Genomic DNA, 12,999 nt, shown 5'->3' on the forward strand with positions numbered 1-12,999 from the left:
ATGTGCGCGGCTACTGTAGCTGGCTCTCCCCACCTCCTCTCCGCCCCCTACTGCGCATGTGTAAACAGTCTAACGCGGCTATAGCCGCTGTAACGCCGTAGCATGCTGCACTTTCCGGGCAACGTACAGCGTTACATGTAACGCAACGTGGGCTGTGTGAACAGCCCACTTGAGTTACATTGCTGTGCGTTTGGGAAGCGTTACAGGCGCACTAACGTGCGCCTGTAACGTCCCTGTGTGTAAGCAGCCTAAAGGCAGACTATAGCGAAATTTAGGCTACTGGGATTACCCTAGTAGCATGTTCCTAATAGAAAAACCAACACATATTATGTAGAGTTTTTGGGTACTTATCCGTTAGCCGGGCGCATTCGGCAGGTGGCACTGTTGCTAATTCCAATCATAATTACTTCACGTAACAAACTGTGAATGTAAAGGTGGCGCTAATTGCATTCCTAGTTAAGGTAACAATATGTATATTTAAAAAGTGAGATTAAATGACAAATAAGCCGCGGCAATGTAACAGATCAAGCCGCCGGCTTCGTGTCTCGCTCTACTCCCCCCTTGCCCTCTCTCGTATAGAGCCCCGGGGGGGGGGGGGGGGACATGCGTGTCCCCCCAGAGTCGTTCGTCGCGGCAGGGAATCCGGCTTGTTTTATTGCGACGAACGACTCGGGGGGGGGGGGGGGGGGGGGGAGGACACGAGTCCCCTCCCCCCCCCCTCCTAGGACTGCCAGTGTTCTATACGAGAGAGGGCAAGGGGGGAGTAGAGCGAGACACCAAGCCGGCGGCTTGATCTGTTACATTGCCGCGGCTTATTTGTCATTTAATCTCACTTTTTTAATATACATATTGCTACCTTAACTAGGAATGCAATTAGCGCCACCTGCGCCGTTTACATTCACAGTTTTGTTACGTGAAGTAATTATGATTGGAATTCGCAACAACAGCGCCACCTGCCGGATGCGCCCGGCTAACGGATAAGTACCTGTTTTTGCTTACAAAGGTTGGCTGGGTAGGATAATATATAGCACATACAGATCCTGGCATCAGTAACAGGAAAGCGACATCCTTCTCGAAGGTTAAGCTGTTCTAGCTGTTTTCTCTCCTCTTCGTGCTGTGAGATCAAAGCCCGTTATCCTAATGTAGGCTCATCAGCAGCAAGTACCCGTTTAGTTACCCAAGACCTTCCACAGCAGATATCAGTACTGAGGCCTGGAACCCACTAGGAGCACTTTTCTGGGGGCTTTGTGATTTAAAAAGCTCTTGCTAATGTAATGCTATGGATATGATCCCACTAGAGGGATGTGATTTTATAAAAATCCCCCATAGCATTGCATTAGCAAGAGCTTTTTCAAATCACTAGCGCTTAGAAAAAGGCTGCTAGTGGGTTTGAGCCCTGAGCCTGCATTAGGAAAATGAGCTTTATCGTCACAGCATGGAGAGAAAAGCACGACCTAACTGAACAGAGAAGGACATGACTTGCCTTACTGACTCCAGTATCTGTATACAGGCTACAAATTATCCAGCTGACTTTTGTTATTAGAAAAAAGAAAAAAAAAATCACTACCTAATACGTGTTGCTCTTCATATTAAACATGCTACCAGGAACTCACTACATGTAACACACTGCCCATACAATTCTATAGGCCTATGTCCAGACTCCACTGCAGTTCAGTCATAACGCGTGCATTAAGCAAACAGACCACTGTAAATCCAGCCTTCGATCGGGCCCATTCTGTACTACACAATCAGACTGCACAGGAAGCAAACACTGGCAATTAGGCCTCTTTCACATTTAGCGCAGATGGCTGTGCGATCAGAACGCAACGTGTATGATCGCACACCATCTGCGCTACAGATCCCATTCACTACAGTGAATGGGATCTGCACTGCGATTCCCTTAAATGCATGCAGTGCATCACGCTGCTGCGCAGAGCATATGGTGGGAACAGTAGAAGGGCTGTTTACGCCCTTCTACCGTTCTACCGCGTCGCACACTATGCGCGCTGCCAAAATGCACAGGGCAGCGCACATAGTCTGAACGCGCCCTAACACTAAGGGCACATTCACACTACACAACGCAAGCACGAATATGATTTTGTGCTTGTGTTGCCATCACAAGCGTATGCACGTCGGAACGCTACAGCGCAGACGCCGGCAGCCGTACCCGTCATGAAACGTGTGCGTCGTGCGGTTTTATGTCCCCAGAAGCGTTACATCTTAACGCATGGGGACGTACACCTGTAATGTGAATAGTAACATGAAAGTCTATGGACTTTCATGTTGCCATGTGGATCGTACACTATGGCTATCATTCATTAACGAGCTGTCAGTATGGAGAATCAGTTCAGGAAAACATCGCTGCCGGTATTTTAGACTTCTGGGTGGGCATTCATAAAAAAGTGTTCAGGTGCGATAGCACTGCGGAGATTCCCCGAACTAGGCTTGCGGAGACACAGGAAGCTGCCGAGTTGATACATTTCCCCGTGTTCCGCTCTACTGCAGCTGCCTGGGAGGTGTCTCCATTAACTTTAGACTGTTATCGCCACAAAGAGGGAGCGGTATTTCCCGTCCTCATACCGCTTGCGTAATTCTTTATGAATTAAAATTTTGTAACATTTTTTACAAAAATCACCGCACAAGGCGGTGATTTATCACTCTGCTCGGTAGTGTCAGTTTTTCATGCGGAAAGAGGCGCATGCGGAAATGCTTTACGAAAGATAGCCTATGTGCGTTGCATCAAAACTGACAGCGCAGCACATAGTGTGAATGAGCCTTTAGGCACCCTAATACAAGGATGCACCGTTGCATGCATTCCTGTGTGCTGTCACATTCAATGGAATGAATAAGGTCAGTGTGACAGCAGAAAGCACCACATGTCCATTTATTGCACTACGAGACAAGGCTACCTGAACTGTAAAGTGGGAAGGAAAGATGAATACATTTATGCAGAGATTACAAACTGTACAGCGTTCTCTGTATTCCTGTTATTGTTTACACAACTGTGTACTGCCTGCTGTACAGAGCTGCTGAGGACGCTGGCTTTCTACAAATCCTTATTACAGTAATACTAAGAGACATGTACAAGGCTCCAGGTGGCCGGGAAGCATGCTATACTACTGGCTGTGAGTCACATAGGGAGGTTCATGTGAAGTAATATTTACATAGAAGAGCCTGATACTTGTCACCACTAATACAGTTATACTCAACGGATCACTTTCATTCTTGTGTAGCATGTATTTTAATGATAGGTCCACTTTAAATCAATCCATCAGAACAGAAATACATTTAGGCAGATTTCTAAATAGAAATCTAAAAACCCTCGACAAGAAATGTACATTAAAATAAAAAAAATACATAACATTTTAATTTTGGATTCAAAGCAGAGATCAGAGCACCATTGCAGAGTGCCTGCCCGGAATGTCTTCTTGCTCTGTGAAGGGAAGCTGTACTCCAGGCAAAGGAGCAGGTCATTAACCATTTCACTGCTAAAGCAGGAGGCATGTCAAGGGATGCTGTAATGCAGCCCCCTAACAAGAAGGTCTAGGACCTAGGTTCTCAACATGTGGTACAGCAATAGTAAATTCTTGGAAGTTGTTTAGAACCATTATCATGCACTACGATTCAATATATATTTGTTAAGGGGTACTTGTCATAATGGTTACTATGCTTGGGAGTACTTGGTGAGTACACAGGTTTTAAAGGGGGTACATACCAATAAAATGTTGAGAAACACTGGTCTAGGACAAAGATAGAGCTGTCTGCAGCAGTCACATATCACTACTTCAGATATTACATTACATAAGTAATGGGAAAAACATGAAGGCTGTGCTGCTTATTATAAACCTTGTACCAGTTCTCTTGTACAAATTATCCAGCCAATGAAGCCAGACTTCAGTCAGACCACCTGACAATCCTTTCAGGGTTAACGGTCCAGTATTTTGAGGCAGAGGATCAGCTACAGGTTTCTTTTAGGTTACATTCACACAGATACGTTGCATTGTGTTGGACAGTTTAATCAGATGGGAAACATGGTGCAATTCTACTGTATTGGTACGTTCACATCAGCACAATAGCAGTGCAATGTAGTGTGACAACATCCATTGAAATAATGTAATGCATGCGGTTTGGTACATGACAACGAGCACATTTAGAGTTGTGATAAAGCAGATTTGTCACATACTGAATGCTTCATTGTTTGCTTAACGCACAATGCAGCTTTTCCCCTCCGTTGTGTCCCCGTTTCACAGAGTGCACCCCAGCGCAGAACTAGCCTCATGCTTGGAACCCACTTAAGTTTTTTTTTAGCGTTTAGAGATCGCTTTCAATCGCTAGTTATTTCCCTAATCGCTTTGCCAATGTAAATGGATGGGACAGATTCCACTAGAGCAACTGCGATTAAAGAGAACCCGAGGTTTGGAGGGGACGCCGGCGGAGACCGGAGCTATGGAGGAGGTGGGGGGGGGCCCCGAGAGTGACAGATCCAGAGGTAAACAGACAGCTGCGACACGCTGCGTGTTGACAGCTCGGCGTATGATTTATGGGGGTCAAGCAGAGCGCAGGAGGGCCTGTGGGGGGATTGGTATAGCAACAGAGGCTGGGCAGTATATGCAGACCCAGCCACTGTCTGCAATTAGCATTCTTAGAACCCACCTCGGGTTCTCTTTAAGGAAATCGCAATCGCAGGACATGCAACATTTTGGGAGTGTTTTCATTCTAATTGATTGTATAGGAGCAGGGAAAACGCTCCCAAAAATCGCTTGCAAAAAGCTATCACAAATTGCTAACGATTGTGATAGCGCTTTGTAGTGGGTTCCAGGCATAAAGCAAAGGACTGCTGAAGTATTGCTTGATCTAAAAGCATAATCACTAGAATTGTCAGACGAGCTAGGCTGCCTTTTCAATTGACTCACAAAGTAAATGTAGAATTTCACAGCTGCAGGTTGTACAGGAAGAACTTGGTGGAATGGTTACTATACAACAGGCTACCTACTGGGATATACAGCAAGCACAAACATTTACATGGAATGCTATAAACATTCCAAGCTAATAATTATTTCCCCATCTACGAATGAGGAGTGTATCTGTCTTGTGCTCACTAAAATAATAGAACTGAAAATCGAATAAGCAGCCTCCATATTCCTCAGAGAGGTTTGAAACATGTTAATGTGAAAGAAGCTGCAAATCGATCTGCACAGAACAAGGGAGAGGCCTTGTTAACTGGCTGAGAAGGCAAGGACTTTCCACCTCCTCTGTTGCCTGAGGTACTGCTTCTAACACGCCAACCTGCTTTCCATAATTGACAGGAGCTCCTAGAAGTGAGCTCTGGCTACAGCTGTTGCTCTGTGCTGAGCAAGGGAATAGTGAAGCTTGACTGCTCACCTGTGAGCCTCTGATTGGTCTCCACACAAGTATGATCCAAATGGATGCACTGAGAGCAGCTCAAGATCCCATGTCGTGCTTTGTCAAGCTGGTGCTTGCATGAAAATCGATGTGTACATTCAGAGTGTATTAAATGCAGGTTTGGGATTTTATGTGAGAAGCTTAAGAATGCTATACTTTTCATCAAACAAGTAAGCCATCTGAGGTAAACATCCTGGATATCCATCCTTAGCTCACAAGCATAGCTGCATGGACATATGTATCACATTATCACTGCAACCACTTCACAGGGATACAGCAGTAATAGTGCTCAATGCTAGAAGTAATAACATCAAGTGCTTCACATGGTTTACTACTTGTTTGATTGTGTTTTTTCCCTTAAATTATACCCATAAATTATCAGAAAAAAAAAAAACAGCATCTTTTCACAGCGTAACTGCATTTAAAGGACACCCGAAGTGAGTGGGATATGGAGGCTGCCATTTTATTATAGACTTATAAAGCGCCAACATATTCCTTTGCCGTATTTATTTCCTTTAAAACAATGCCAGTTTCCTGGCATCCTCTGATCTATCAAGCATGATAGTAGTATCCGAACCACACGTCTGAAACAAGCATGCAGCTTATCTTGTCAGAAACATCTGATCTGTATGCTTCTTCAGGGTCTATGGCTAATAGAGGCAAAAGATCAGCAGTACCAGACAATTTGCATTGTTCAAAAATAAATAAAATATGGCAGCCTCCCTATCCCTCTCACTTCAGGCGAGTTTTTTTTGCCTGACTCCATGCCGTGGTGGCATAGTGGACAGTATTCTCATATTGCACAACTAGGGTTCCCAGTTCAATTCTGAACCCTATCTGCAAGGAGTTTGGATGCCGTCCCAGTATCTGCTTGGTTTTCTCTAAGCATTCTGGTTTCCGCCTATATCGACATAAACATACTGGGAAGTTAACTGGCAGTTGAGATATAAATATGGCCATTTATGACAAACGTTAGCTGGAGTTCTTTATTGACCTTTTTCATCAAAGCAGGAAAGAAAAGTTGCAGGAATCCTTACAGAAAAAACGGCACCGCCATAAGTGCCTATGATAAAAGCCGCATTTAGCAGCATAAGAAGAAAATTTGGGAGCATGGTGGCTGCCCAATTTCACCTTTTTTTTGCCGCAAATCGCTGTTTTTGCAAAGCTGCGATATGCGGCTTTGAAGGTAAATTTGGGTGCCTGGAGACGCACGATTAGTGACAATAGATGCCATTTTTATAGACAGGCTTGATGGAAAAAAAGGCTTGTGGGTAACAACATTGCAGCATTGCATAACAGGCGCGGAGTTAGGCACACCGGGAGGGGTCTTAGGGTTAGGCCTCAGGGGAGGGTTCTGTGTGAGAGTTGGGTTAGGTTTAGCCATAGTAAAATATCTGTAAATATTACGGATATTGTACTATTGAAATTTAGTAGTAGACTATCGCTAATTTTAGCAAGGTTCTACTTGAGGCAAACCCTGCACCTTTTTTTTCCAGGCAGTTAGCACGAAAGTAGGTAGACATCACAAGCCTGCAAATGTCTGGTGGCTTGAAGAAAGGCTAGCAAGTGATGCATTAATTATGGTTTGGTCACATTTTGCTATACAGCAGATTCAAGAATATCTACAGTACATGGTTGTGTTGTATTCCAGAGGATCCACAGACCTTCCAGTGGAGACCGGGGGAAAAAAAAAAACAGTGGGAGCCCCTTATGGTGTAGTATGTGGAGATGAAGTCTTGAGTAAAAGTCAATATATAAGTGATACTTTCAAGAGCTGCAACACCAGCAAACATAGTAATAGCCAGTGATGGAAACCCGTCCTCGCTCAGGTTCTTGTGTCACCGGAGGAGGTTTTATATACAGTACATTTTATATACAGTACATAGCTGCATAGCATTATATGCTGTACTTGCTCTTAAACTACAAACAATCTAGAACTTTTTTCTGTAGACAGACTGGCATGACATTAACACATTCACACAGTGATTCCAAAACTTGGCTCTCCAGCCGTTAAGGAACTACAAGTCCCACAATTAATTGCAAGAGTCTGACAGCCACAGTCATGATTAATAAAGACAAATGCATTGTGGGACTTGTAGTTCCTTAACAGCTGGAGAGCTAAGTTTTCCGGTCACTGCACTAACCTAAAATTAATCCACATAACGTTGTTTAGAATGCAGTCATTAACCACGTAAGGACCGCAGTGTTAAACCCCCCTAGCGACCAGGCCTTTTTTCACTAAATAGGCCACTGCAGCTTTGAGGCCCTGCTGCAGGGCCACACAGCTCAAGTGATCTTCCCCCCCCCCCCCACCCCCCTTTCTCCCCACCAACAGAGCTCTCTATTGGTGGAGGTCAGATCGCCCCCAAGTGTGTTTATTTTTTGTAAAAAAAAAATTTAAGTCAATCTTGCTATTTTTTAATTATTTTAATTCCCCCCCCCCCACCCTCTCTCCCTCCCCCCGTCAGCCTATCACAGCGATCGGGTGTAATAGGCTTCAGCCTACCACAGCGGATTGCTCCTGTGTCCTCCAAGGGCCTTCGATCGCAGCGCTGTACATGGGTATTAGATGGCGGTTTCGCCGTCTAACAGTCTCTGAGCGGCGATTGCCGCTGGGAGACTGGAGGCAGAGCTGAGCTCTGTCACCAGAGTGGATATGCAATGCGCGATCTCCTGAAATGCTCATTCCCAGCCGTTCACGCCAATTGGCGTGGAGCAGTCCTGGGGCTGCCGCACTGCTCACGCCAATTGGCGTGGAGCAGTCGGCAAGAGGTTAAGAGATGTGGTTTAAAGTGAATAATTTATTTTCAAAGTAGCCTTCTACTTAGGCTGGTGTTCCACTCCCATATATAGTCAGTGATGAGGCAAAATCTATAGACATTAGGCTAAAATGATCTGAGCTGCAAAAGGACACGTAAACTTAAAAAGTGTATAATTACCTAAGAAGAGGAAAGTCTCTGGATCCTACAGAGGCTTCCCACATTGTCCTCTGGTCCCCCACTGCCAAGCAAGGACCCCCAAAGATTACCAACAAGGGCTAGTCAGTAGGAATATCAGGGCTGCGCTCCTCTTTAAGCAGGAGCATAGTCATACTGCAGGAGTACTTCCGCGCTTGCGCAGTAAGTTGGAGCTACTCTGTGCCACTGCACAGGTGCGGCCATGTTTGTGTGAGTGTAGCACGGAAACATTCATGCAGGAAAAGGGTTGCAGCCCTGCTGTTAAGGCGGGTCCCGGCGAGTGGCAGCAGGAGCCAGGAGAACCCAGGAAGCCTCTACGTTCCAGAGGATTTCCTCTATTTAGGTATTTTCTTTTTGACCCAAATTTCAGTTTGGGTTCACTTTAAGCCTTGTACACGTGATAGATGGTGCGCGGGGGGCGGGGGGTTGGCGGAGAAGAGGGGTCAAGTACCAATCCCTATGGGCGTCAGAAATTGTGTGCACCTTAAGGCACAGTTGCTCAATGACTGGTTCTGCCAGAATATCAGTCTCCTTCAATAATACCAAATGTCTTGGCTTTTGGCAATATGACAGGACACCGCAATTCATTTTTTACTTCACAGGAAAATTATTACTTTAAGTAACTGAGATGGACAAGAGAGCAGAAGTTTCAATTTAAACAGCAATTGAACTCTGAACTTAAAGTGCAGTTATCCATTTCCCTTCCCCTTCATGTCGAACAGAAAAGACTATCTCCCTACCACAGAAGATGCTGGCGTTATGTAAATTCAAAATAATTCAGCAGCAATCATTCATCCATTTGGGCCTAGGAGCTGTTAGTAAGAGAGAAATTAAAAACAGTACAAAAGACCAGGAGATGTAGACAGATGTGATTCTGAATTTCTGAATGACAGCCTGCCAATCTGTCTGCATGTACCTTCTAGTACCTGGAAGATTAAGAATGAATTGTCTTCCAGAGTTAAGGTGAACATGTATCAAGACTGATATGAAGGCTAACATGCATTTTTTATTTTATTTTTTATACAAATGGCTGCTGATTATTTTGCTAATCCTGTACCTCTAAGAGCCTAAGCACACTCAAGTTGCTGCGCAAAGCAAATGGCCATGAAAATTACAGAAGCACACAGCAGCCTGCAATGTGCTGCTGACCCCATTCACGTACATTGGAAGAGACAGCACTGCATTGTTGGAACACACTGCTGCACAGCGTATAAGTGTCTATGCACCCTTTCAGGTCCCTATGTATTGTAGACTGATAGCATTGCTGAAATCAGCTTAGCAATGCATAATTGTGCTCAGGAGCTAATTCTTTAAAGGGGAACTGAAGTAAGAGGTATACAGAGGCTGCCATATTTATTTCCTTTTAATCAATACCAGTTGCCTGGCAGCCCTGCTGGTCTATTTCTCTGCAGTAGTATCTGAATAACAATAGAAACAAGCATGCAACTAGTCTTGTCAGATCTGACTGTCTGAAACACCTGATCTGCTGCATGCTTGTTCAAGGGCTATGGCTAATAGTATTAGAGGCAGAGGATCAGCAGGGCTGCCAGGCAACTGGTATTGCTGAAAAGGAAATAAACATGGCAGCCTCCATGTGGTGATATATTGGGGTGCTGATAATGATAATAAAGGAACATATTCTTTCATTTTTCTGCCTGTGTTCCGTGTAGGTCTGCTAGAAGGGAGCTGCTGCCTTGAGTTGCTTGGGGCAAGGAAATGGGTGATTGTCTTGACCATATGAAGTACTTTGAGTTTCTGAATGCAGTTCCTCTGAGAGTGGTTCCCTGCTAATGGGATTATCTGCCTGGCTTTTTGAACTCAGGAGACGGCCCATAGTCTCAATACACAAAGCAAGACTACCAGAGTCTGGAGACTAACACAGGAATGTTTGAAATGTACATGACAGCCTACTGGAAATGGGTCCTTTTGATACCATTTTTTACCTGTGGAAATTGAATTATGTCGGAATAGTGGGCTGGAAATGGAATTGCTTTGAAATCTGTAAGTGTAAATGGGATACTTGTTGTTCTCAGGATACAATCTTACCTGTGAAATCCGCAACCTTCAAAAAGCTGAAACCGGAACCCTTTGAAGTTCGCCTATCACAGGAAGATTATGACAAGCGTTCGGTGATGTCACAAACGGGGAAATTGCATTAGTTCCTGGGGGCTGGACATTAAATGCCCCAGGGGACACTTCAGACTATTTAAGAGGGTCCAGAACAGGCACAGCTATCTTCTCTTGGAGGTAGCGAATAGCTAGGGATGATCGCGACTCCTGGTCGAAAAGGCGTCCTCCCGTCAAACAACGTTCTAACCTAAGCTGGTAACGTTCTTTTTTTTCCCCGTTTATTTTTACGCAAATATCCGCGTGTATTTTTGTAACTTTTATCTTTGTAACTTTTTACTTTGTTTTTTGTAATCTTTTGTATATATTCTGTTCTGCATTGTTCCACTTTTTTCCCTGGAATATTAAATTATTATTTAATAAGCTTGACTTCTGCTGTACTAAACTAACACTCATAGCCTAGAAGAGATTGAAGTGCAACTGTGTATAAATCCATGCCTAATTGTATGCTTGAGCAACACTACCATATGAAATTGTAATTGCATTGTGTGTTGGGGCGTTTGTCATACGTTGGCCTAAAGCGCGCAGCTGACCCAACATACGAAAATACCAGTGCGAGTAGCGACAGCCGAGTGGCTAACCGTATTGTTCGGAACGACTGTTAGTGGTTTTGCTTCACTACAGTGTAAGATTGCAACTGTGTGTGTGTGGGTGCGTGGCGTTCCCGTTCTCGGCCTAAGCGCAAAGCTGACCCGAATATGAAAACGTGGATTGCGCGCTGAGGACTCGACAGCAGAGTGGAAGTGTCTAGCGAACCGCTAGTGGTGGCAGTGAGGTGTTCTGAGGGGTCCCAGCCTTGTTTTAGCTCGAATAAGGCTGCTCCCCGCTTGATCTGGTCAAACCCGCAGTCGGGAACCGTATACGCAGGCGTGCCGCGGGCCAGTTCTTGACACTCCATATACCTCTCTCTTCAGTTCCCCTTTAGCCATAGACCCAGACTAAGCATGCACTCTAGGTTCTCTGACTTAAATTTGATTAAACTATTGGAATACTTGATTCAGATGTGGCAGGTTTAAAAAGTTTGTATGTGGTCATGTGACTGCCCAATCCATTGTCTCCCTCAAAGACTTGAATGTACCCACAGATTTCTGTAACCTGCCCCCGTCAGCCTCCCGATTGGGAGGGGTGAGGAGTGGCAGCTCAGCAACACCCTCCCTCCCAGAAGGTACTACTCCTCCTATGAGCCCTAGGAGCAATCTCACTATGCTGCAAATACTAAAACAAAGTTATTAATGGATGAAACAACTATTGGGAGGTGGATAAGTTTGACTTTAGGCACCATTGGGGGAAGGAAGCATATAAATGTCAACTGTGTCGATGCCTACCACTCCCCCGTTCACCTCTCTGCTCCCACATTTTACATGAACGGACCCCAGGATCATCATATAAGTCGCCAGAGTTGGGCTTCCGCGCAGGCAGTAGCCGGGCTGCCCATGGCCGGGAGCGCACCACGCATGCGTATGACGTTGCACATGCACAGTGCGCTCCCCGGACACAGGCAGCCCAGCCAGCACCTGCGCGGAAACCTAACTCCAGCGTCTTACAAGAAGATTCTGGGGTGTGTTCAGGTGCGGGGGCAGAGAGATGGGTTTTTTCGGCTCTGGTATTCTTTAAGTCTACGTCCATTTTCCATTGCAGATCACACACACATTATGTAATAAAATCATTCTTCAATAACAAATGGGTTACCGTTTATCATTTACATAGCTTACCACAAGGTTGCTTGTAGAGGAGACAAAAAAAAAAACAGAGGGATACCAGGAGCCCAATCTGGTGTATTATCGTTGATTCATGAGGTACATATATTTTAAGTGACAAAGTTATACTTACAAGGTTGGGTTGCAACCAGAGGCAACCACTCTTCAAAAGCAGGTGGGGAAATGCAGTCCCCACTTGGCCTTTTATATGTTGGGTGAAGGTTGCAGCTCCTTAAAGGACCAGAGTAAATGGACTGCGTAGTGATGGGAGGCACCCAAGTAGTTCCAATGTTGTAATGGTTATTAGCTTGAAGTATAAATAGCTCTATGTAGTCAACAATAAAAAAAATAAGTTCGTACCTTAAAAATTTAGTAGACCTTAGTTGAAATAAAAGAAAATTTATTGGACACTTTTTTTAAAAAAAATGACAACGCGTTTCACGGCATAAGCCGCTTCCTCAGGTCGAATACAGTGCCTAGATGCACACTTATCCTTTTTCTGGGCGCCTCCTATCACTACACTGTCTTTTACCACAAGGTAGCACTGGTCAAAGCAAGTAATTTGGGTGCTTAGTGGCGCTTTGGTAAAAAGTGCCACATAGGCCTCAATGTTAATTGTCGTTAGAGGCACAAAAATTTATTGCGTCTGTAACAGCTCATAGGAAGTAATTTAGACACCTGCAGCCCCAATAATGTTCATTTTTAGCTGCAGGGGTGGCATCGGGGTCAGTTAGGGTTAGGAATCTATGTAGGGAGGGCTCAAGTCGGAAAAGGGTTAGGTTTAGGGATAGTAAAAATTAGTTAAAAAAAGAACT

The 12,999-nt window shown here is 44.8% G+C and overlaps 1 protein-coding gene across 4 annotated transcripts in view; it reads right to left on the minus strand.

Moving 5' to 3' along the window:
* The window catches only part of DIAPH3 (diaphanous related formin 3), an 847,513-nt gene that overhangs the window by 774,171 nt on the left and 60,343 nt on the right, over positions 1-12,999 (minus strand). The window lies entirely within an intron of this gene.

The sequence above is a fragment of the Hyperolius riggenbachi genome, chromosome 2 (genome assembly GCF_040937935.1).
Source record: "Hyperolius riggenbachi isolate aHypRig1 chromosome 2, aHypRig1.pri, whole genome shotgun sequence".
Lineage (NCBI taxonomy): Eukaryota > Metazoa > Chordata > Amphibia > Anura > Hyperoliidae > Hyperolius > Hyperolius riggenbachi.